This window comes from Procambarus clarkii, chromosome 11 (assembly GCF_040958095.1).
Source record: "Procambarus clarkii isolate CNS0578487 chromosome 11, FALCON_Pclarkii_2.0, whole genome shotgun sequence".
NCBI classification, from domain to species: Eukaryota; Metazoa; Arthropoda; class Malacostraca; order Decapoda; family Cambaridae; genus Procambarus; species Procambarus clarkii.
This window is the reverse complement of record NC_091160.1, coordinates 3,962,971-3,972,960: the sequence shown is the minus strand read 5'-3', so window position 1 is coordinate 3,972,960 and position 9,990 is coordinate 3,962,971.

Here is a 9,990-nt window from a genome sequence, read left to right as displayed (position 1 = left end):
TTGAGATGTTGGGAGGCATTTGGAATGTCATTAATGGAGATGAGAAAGAGGAGAGGGCCAAGTATGCTGTCCTGGGGAACACCAATGTTGATGGGTAGGGTGGGAGAAATTGATTTATTCACAGAAACATACTGGAGCCTGTCAGTAAGGTAAGGCTTAAGGTATTGCAGGGAGTGACCTCTGACTCCATAATGATGTAATTTAAGAAGAAGGATTTGGTGGGTGACAGTGTCAAGAGCCTTACGCAGGTCCACAATCAACCCAACAGGGAACTCATTTTTATCAAGGGCTGCATGTATTAAGTTAATCATACTAATAAGTGCATCGTTAGTGCTTTTTTGGGGTCTGAAGCCATATTGACATGAGCTAAGTATATTGAGTTAGGCTAGATAAGAGTAAAGATGCTTGTAGATTAGTTTTCAAATATTTTTGACAAGTTTGACAGAATTGATATAGGTCTAAAGTTGTTGACATCAATGGGATCACCACATTTGTGGACAGGGGTTACTCTCGCTTTTTTTTATAATATCTGGAAATGTTTAGAGTTCAAGTGACTTGTTGAAGAGCAATGCAATAGCAGGAGCTAAAAATCCGGAGGCTTTTTTGTAAATAAGAGTTGGTATCTCCTCAAGGGCACTAGACTTGGTTTTAAGGGAAAGGATTATGTCAGTAACATCAGTGGAATTAGTAGGCATTAGGTACAGAGACCTAATACAGGGTATAACCTATCTTACAGACCTATCTTACAGAGTATAGTTTCCTGTAAGATAGTCCTGAATATTAGTACTGGAAGATGGAATATTATTTGCAAGGGATGACCCAATGGAAGAGAAGAACGTATTGAACTCAAGAGCAGTGTCAGAGGCTGAAAGCAATCCATGATTATTTGACAGGAGTATTGGTTTGTTATTTTAAATCTTCTTTGATCCCAATATTTGAGAAATTGTGCTCCATGTTTTCTTAATGTTGCCCTTTGTGTGGGTAAATTTATCTTCATAGTATTTAATTTTGGCTCTCCTAATTATTTTAGATAGCAATGATGAGTAATTCTTTGAAAATTCTTTGGAGACGATTCCTAACCTATACTTCTTCTCAAGGTCATGTTTTTTGTTAATGGATTTAAGTATCCCCTTTGTAAGCCAAAGATTGTTTAGCCTTTTAGTTGTGACTTATTTTGTTAGCATAGGACAGTGGGTGTTATAAAGGCTGAGAGAGTTTTTTTAATAAAGATTGCACTGCTAGGTTGATGTCCCCTATGTTCCCTAATTCGGACTCCCAGTTGATGTTAGCAGCAGTAGATATAAAATTGCCTATAGCAGTTTCATTGTGCAGCCTAAAGCTTATCTCCTTTCTCTCTAGAGGTGGTTTGTTAATGTTGGTTAGCAGAAATGTGGGATAATGGTCTGTAGTGCTATCGATGATTATCCCTGAATTAAGCGGACAGGTTATGTTGGTCCAGATGTGACCAAGAGCCGTGGCAGTACTATCAGTGATTCTAGTAGGTCTAGTGATTGAGGGTATAAGGAAGCAGGAATTTATACAGTTGAGAAAACTAGCAGCAGGAGGGTTATCAGGCTCGCAGAGGTCAACGTTAAAGTCCCTAGAAATAATTAAGTGGTTTTTGTTCAGTTTGTTCTCTAGTATTAGATTTTTAAGGTTAGAGTTAAATTCAGTCACATCAGTCACATTAGTATTAGGAATCCTGTAGACTGCTCCCACAGTCAGGACAGCATTGCTACCCTTGACTCAGAAACAGGCAAATATATACTCTCCATAAGGGTCTCTAGATTTAAATACTTTTAAGCAAGTCAGTCTCAGTCAGCAAGTCCCCTCTAACTCTTCAGTCTCCCAGTGACGTGAGGTTTAATTCCCATAGTCTCTCCTCGTAGCTCATACCCCTCAGTTCGGGTACTAGTCTGGTGGCAAACCTTTGAACCTTTTCCAGTTTAGTCTTATGCTTGACTACATGAGATATTTTTTGACTTTTGAGATATGGACTCCATGCTGGAGCCGCATACTCCAGGATTGATCTGACATATGTGGTATACAAAGTTCTGAAAGATTCCTTACATAGGTTTCTAAAGGTCGTTCTTATGTTAGCCAACCTGGCATATGCCGCTGATGTTATCCTCTTAATATGAGCTTCAGGGCACAGATCTGGCGTGATATCAACCCCCAGGTCATTCTCTCTCTCAGACTCTTGAAGGATTTCATCTCCCAAATGATACCTTTTATCTGGTCTCCTGCTCCCTACACCTATCTTCATTACATTGCATTTGCTTGGGTTAAACTCTAACAACCATTTTTTCGATCATTCCTACAGCTTGTCCAGGTCTTCTTGAACCCTCAAGCTGTCCTTCTCTGTCCTAATCCTTCTCATAATTTTGGCGTCGTCAGCAAACATTGAGAGGAATGAGTCTATGTCCTCTGGGAGATCATTTACGTATATCAGAAACAGGATAGGTCCGAGTACAGAGCCCTGTGGGACTCCACTGGTGACTTCACGCCAATCTGAGGTCTCACCTCTCACTGTAACTCTCTGCTTCCTATTGCTTGAGTACTCCCTTATCCACTGGAGCGCCCTACCAGTTACTCCTGTGAGATTTTTTTTTCTTTGACAGGTTATCAAAAGAATTAAGTCCTATTGATGTTACGTTAATTCGCAACTACCTCGCAAGAGAGGCAGACCTTAAACAGCAAGAGCTGCCATTGGCAGATATTTAATCTTAAAGCCTAAGATCATAGGACCGCGGGAGCAAACCGCCAGGGGAAACCACTCGGGTAACACCTGTCACTTAGTTCGCTGGCTCCTCCTAGTTTGGCAACTAATAAAGGGTAGCTGACGGAATCTCACTTCTTATTTATAGAAGTGTGGTGCTGTGCAATGGGCTCGAGCTTTAGATACAGACTTAATATGAACATAAGCAGGCAAAGCGTTGCAGAACATGAAATGTGGGGCAGTAATATTGGTAAGTTTGACGTAAACGACCGTTTTCTAAACAAAACAATTTATTCACAAAACAAAACTAAAACTACTACACAGTGAATTTACGTTACTTTACTGTCACTCCAGTGGCACATTAACGAACAGCTAATCAACAGCCTGATGGACCCACGGTCTCCTTATCCCGTCGTCGCTGACTGAACAATGACACTAACTGAACAAAGTGGTGCCCACTGGTGACGCAAGCTTGCAATCAATATTGTCACGGCTTCACTGGTGACGAATACTATAATCACAAAACTTGACTGGCGCTCGCTGCCCTACAACGAGGTACCAAGTAACAAGGCGGTTAATCCAAGAATGATAACCCCTTATAAAAATCTTACGTTAACACTTGTCTCTCAGGACAATCAAAACAAAAGTTACTCTAATTGAATTTAAACAATTACGTTAACACACACGTGTCTCAACGGCACTTAAATGGCAGCAATAACTCGTACATCAATTAATTACATCAACTTGAAAGTCAAGCATTCGGTGAGTAATTCCCAATTAATTACTGAATACAACAGCCTATTAATTCAGACGAGTATTGACAAAGCCTACTGTCTCTCAACTGACAGTTCACTTCCGGTCTTACGACAAGATTACCTTAACGAGGGTAGACTACTGTACCACACACAATGTTCCAATACTCCGTGTAAACAACATCAACACCTGGTGAATTCACTAAGTGGCGATTACTAATTATCTTTAATTAGCTACGAGTGCTTAATCACTCTGTCCGCAGACAGATCTGATCAGTCCAACGAAATACAACAGCTTAATTACAGGGCAATTGACTCCGATCATAACAGACCGTCAACCCCTTACGTTAATCACTCAATTAACGACAGCTCGTTAAATCGTTAACACTACGTTAGTCTTCACTTGACAATTCCTCCACTGCGTGAACTTCACTGTGACTGTTGCCTTTACACGTCCCTACGTTAATCACAACAATGTTCAACGAACAAGTGACCTCGTTAAGTAAATCGTGACCCCGGTGACGTTAACTGACTTTAATTCTCACGGAATCCTTCACAGTACACAACGCCATCCACCAAGGTCAAACTTGTCTACGGTTTACACACACAGTACACCACAGTACATCACAGTACAACACAGTACATCCTTGCTACTCACGGCAAAACTTGTAAATGACTTCCCCCAGTAAATTATCCACCAATAATTCACACTTTACCACAACACAACAGTAAAATATATAACCAAGGGAAATCTCCCTGTTACCACTTTTCACTGCTGAAAAAGGGAATCAAATTACAGCGAATACATACACGGCACATAGGAAAAAAATAGAAGTAAATAACTCACTTTACTCTACCTCTGAATGTGTCACTAGGTGTCTTCACACACGTCAAAAATCACAGTTGGGCCCAATCCTCAACTTGATGACAAAACAGGGTAGACTCACACATCTCCAATTCCCATTCACCTCCCCAGGTGGTCCCAGGGACAGAGGACAGACGGAACACTGGGGGCGAACCCAGCGTCAGAGTTTTATTACCCAAACAGAAACAGTGTACTTACATCAATGGCCCGCAACCTTCTTTCACTCACACATACACGTCAATCACACTCCCACTGCTGCTGCTGGATGATGACGTAGGCGTCCTCACTTCCTACACGTGATCAGGTGGAGCACAGGGTCCTAGACCATGGGGTTAGCTCTACACACACAGAGACCAGGATGGCGCAGACACACCGGCACAGGCAGCCAAGGTTAGCGCACAACAGCAGGAATGCGGTACCCACGCCCCTTCCACTTGACACGGTACCCCAGGATACGACGGTACACGGTGTTACACGGTACACGAGACCCGAGACGGAAGTCCTTCACCGTTCCTCAGAATTATAACATTTAAGGTTTCTCTCATAACACTGAAACATTTTTCTAGCACGTCTCACAGCAGTATCTTCAAGCACAGATACGATGGACGGCGGATGTCCGTTTTCGTAGCCCGATAATTAACGCCTCACTCAGTCCAGTTCCTCTAAGATGGCATCCCACAATTACGCGGCTAGAGGACAAGTTCACACGGCTCGATACAAGCCCCTTTCCGATTACCGGATTCTTACGCACGGCACACGGAAAGATAGCAAGATGTAGGCGTGACTTTAGTAACGTTGCAGGCGGTATTTCCCGATGCTTGGCCTATCACGGGAAACACGTCGTCAGGGAGCAACGTCCTAGGTAAGAATGTCTTTCCCGCCAACATCATGCCTGGGGGTATAATGCGGTACCCCTCAGCGTCTTGGCCAATCACGGTTCAGCATTTCTGAGGCCCAGGCCCTCAGCCAATCCCGCACCTGCCCCATGACGCTACCCCCTCTCTCACGAGGTGGACACGTGATAGGGGGGGGGTGGTCCTACGGCCGTTAACCCCCCATACCTCCTTCTCTACACTTGACTTGTACAAAAATTTCCCTGAAATCAACTCCCTCCTGTAATTTCCTTCACAGACCTGATACAGCGATCAGAATGACATCAATGGCTAGCAAATGTCATGGGCTGTCCAACGACACCCAACACGACTGTGGAAAAGTTATATTCAGAAAGTTGAATCACGGTGCACATCACTGGTGCACTATGCAATTTCGTACTTAATTCAGTGCACGAGAGAGCAGGGAAAATATGTCCCCTGACAACTCCTGCCTGTTTCTTCTGCTTATGCATCAGCCTTTTATGGGGGTACTGTGTCAAAGGCTTTCCGACAATCCAAAAAAATACAGTCCGCCCATCCTTCTCTTTCTTGCTTAATCTTTGTCACCTGATCGTAGAATTCTATTAAGCCTGTAAGGCAAGATTTACCCTCCCTGAACCCATGTGGATGGGTTGTCACGAAGTCCCTTCTCTCCAGATGTGTTACTAGGTTTTTTCTCACAATCTTCTCCATCACCTTGCATGGTATACAAGTTAAGGACACTGGCCTATAGTTCAGTGCCTCTTGTCTGTCACCCTTTTTGTATATTGGGACTACATTAACAGCCTTCCATATTTCTGGTAGGTCTCCCGTTTCCAGTGACCTACAATACACTATAGAGAGCTGGCAAGCAGAGCGCTCCTGCACACTCTTTCAATACCCATGGTGAGATTCCATCCGGGCCAACAGCCTTTCTCACGTCCAGATCCAACAGGTGCCTCTCAACCTCGTCTCTAGTAATTTTGAACCCTTCCAAGGTCGCCTGGTTTACTGCCACCTCTCCTAGCGCAATGACCTCTCCTTGTTCTATTGTGAAAACCTCCTGGAACCTCTTGTTGAGTTCCTCACACACCTCTTTGTCATTCTCTGTGTACCTGTCCTCACTCGTTCTAAGTTTCATCACCTGTTCCTTCACTGTTGTTTTCCTCCTGATGTGACTGTGTAGTAGCTTTGGTTCGGCCTTGGCTTTATTTTCTATATCATTTTCATACTTTTTCTCAGCTTCTCTTCTCACACTAATGTGGGGGTTTTCTTTTTTTTGCTTTCCCGACTGCAATGCATACGTCGCCAATCTACATGTGGCAGACCCTTCACGAAGCTGTCGGAATTAGCAGAGAAAATACAAGAGCAACCGTACAGGGCCTGGGAGCAAGGTCGAGTTAGAGTCCTTGAGGGTCTCTTCTCAGACTAGCCTCACCTGGTCCTGCTCCACGTTGATCGTTGGAATCTTCTCAATGATTTAACACTTTAAGGGACTCCTAGGGTCCTCATCACATTTATAGTTTAGTGAATAATAGGCAACTCGGTGTTGGAGACACTTAGAGCTGAAGGCTTGAGTAATTTGTTGGCAGTATTCAGAAGTGGTTCAACGGAATCACCGCATAAAGCTTAACAGTAGTTTATTTACTAACTTAACCACTAATACAAAGGGTGCTTGATTTACTTTAGATTGGTGTCAGAAAGGCTATGGTTGCATTAGCGAGACTCTTGACGTCTGGCTAATGGACTCGGATCCACTCGTGGCGAAACACCTAACTTAACACAGTTGACACCCAATCATTAACACGGCAACCTAACTGCCGGTATGCAAAGGGATTACAATAGTTCCAACTGGATACTCGGGTATTGATGATATGCAATAAACACAATGGCACTGTCAATGGGACAGGCAATAACATGCACAATAATAATATCACACAATACTAAATGTGTGGTGTATGTGAAGCTTACATTCACAGACGAGTGTAATGCCATGATACCACACAGATAACCACACATAACCGTCGGGTGCCTTCACCTATAACCTGTGTCAAGTATGAGTAGGTGAAAACTGTGGTTGATCCATCAGATCAACACAGACAGGACACAATAAAACAATGACAAGATCTTGTACTTACAGGTCGGGTACCTCTCTTATTCACTCACTCAGGCACATTTATGCAAGAACTCGTAGGTGGCCCTGATAGCTGGTTTCCTCTGTTCTGAAGTGAGACCATTAACGACAGGGTTTCCCACAAATCGTACTTAACACGGGGTACTCGCAGGAGGGCGTGCTGTATGTATAACTGACACACGCACACACTCTGGCACTGGTGGTGAGTAAGGGTGGTGACGTCACGTGGTACAGTGAGGGCGGCGGCTGGTGGGCTACACGCTCGGGACAGAGTGGCGGCTGTATGGTACCATGTGGTACACTGTGGTAAAAGTCACACACAGGTTACTTAGGCAGTGGCACTGCCTTAGTTTACTCTAGGTCACTCACAACGATCTTTGTTACCAGGGGTTTCCTGATACCAGTCTGTTTCGCTCTGGTGATTTTGTCACTATAGGCTTCTAAACAATATAGTCACAGTCGCGATTCACGGCGAGCGTTAGTATATCGAAAAGACGCTGAGTTTAACTTGACGGTGAAGAATGGACAGTGTTCAGTCTATTGGCCGATAGACAGAACAGGACATGTCCTGTATGCAAGGACTTCCTCATGTGAATTCACTTTCAAGAGAAGCAGGGCTCCTCGTGGGGCACACACAACGGACTGCAATTTGACCAATAGCATTGCAGCAAATGGGCAGGAACCAATCATATTAATCGTTTCCTGATCAGTAGCAGAGGTGACGTCATGAACACGCCACGACCAAGTCACAGCTGTTATTCTCCATCGCGCAGGTTGAGACTGACCCCAGGATCACACAGTCGCCTCGCAGGCATTCCCTCTCCTCTCTCACGCTTCACACTGGCCAATGTACTCACTGACCCTTTGTGGCAAGTATGCTTAACTTCCCTGTATCTACTTCCTGCCTGGACATACGGCGGCCTCCGTATTATAAACGTATTCCTGGTTAAGTGGGCATTCTGTAGATACCCAATATGCCAGTTTATTATCCAGGGTTAACAGAGATAGGGCTTGTGCACGAAGATCGGTGCACTGTGCACTGCAATGAGCCATTCAAGTCAGCTGTGGGAGAATCTTGAGAGACATACTCTCACAACTAACATACTCGTTCCTGGTTCTCTGGTATCTCTTTCTACTGTCTGGTGTTCTGTTATTTCGGGAGTTCCTCCACGCCCTTTTGTTCAGTTCCTTTGCTTTCATACATGCCTTATTAAACCATGGATTCTTCTTTTGCTTCTCGTTTTTTTCCTGTTGGGCCGGGATAAACCTGCTTACAGCCTCCTGACACTTTTGGGTGACATAGTCCATCATGTCTTGTACGGACCTAGTTGTGAGTTCTGTGTCCCATGGGATATCCCATAGGAATTTTCTCATCTCCTCACAATTTCCCTTTTATGGGGAAATTATGGGGAGTTCTTTGTTTCCCAGTTCTTTTTTGGGGGAGATAATTCCTAGCTCTACCAGGTACTCAAAGATCAATACACTTATTTATTTATTTATTTATTTATTTATTTATTTATTTATTTATTTATTTATTTATTTATTTATGCATATACAAGAAGGTACATTGGGATTGTGAGGATACATAATATAGTAATTGCAATCTTGTAAAGCCACTAGTACGCGCAGCGTTTCGGGCAGGTCCTTAATCTACGAAAATTTTAAGTAGGTAAATACTTGCAAAACATATAAAAAATGATAACAGTTACAAGGCAAGAAAAAAAATAAAAGATGAGAGAAAATTATAGGTATATTAAAGCACGTAGGTAGCTCAGATTGATGGCAATGACAGCTTGAATGGTAGTTGACGAAAATTGGTAGGCACAATACAGCATATGGCTAGCACATAAAAGAAGACAGCAATGAACACAATGATAAGGTTATCTGGGTTAAGTACATAAAAATTGGGAGAGTGGGTAACACTAGGTACAGAGCAAATATAAAGCTCAGTGTAGGAAACTACGAAGATGAAATTAGGTACTTTTTGGTTTTGCTTTTAAATGAGGCAAAAGTTTGACAGCTTTTCAATTCACTAGGGAGTGAGTTCCATAGACTAGGTCCCTTAATTTCATAGAGTGTTTACACAGATTAAGATTGACCCTGGGGATATCAGAGATATTTATTTCTGGTGTGGTGATAATGAGTCCTATTACATCTGTCCAGGGAGAGTTTCAGAGCATGGTTTGCATTTAAGAACAAGGTTTTGTAAATGTAGTTGACACAAGAGATTGTGTGGAGGGAGTTAATATTTAGCAAGTTTAGGGATTTAAACAAGGGAGCTGAGTGTTGTCTGAGAGCAGAGTTAGTTATTATTCTGATAGCAGATTTTTGCTGGGTGATGATGGGCTTAAGGTGGTTTGCAGTGGTAGACCCCCATGCACAGATACCATAATTAAGATAGGGGTAGATTAGTGCATAATATAGTGAGAGGAGAGCAGAGTTAGGAACATAATATCTTATTTTAGAGAGTATACCAACTGTTTTAGAGACTTTCTTAGTTATGTGTTGAATGTGGGTGCTGAAGTTGAGTCTCTTGTCTAGGAATAGGCCAAGAAACTTGCCATCATTTTTATTACTGATGTTACTGTTGTCTATCTGTAGCTGAATTGCATTTGATGATTTGCTTCCAAATAAGATGTAATAGGTCTTTTTTATGTTTAATGTTAGTT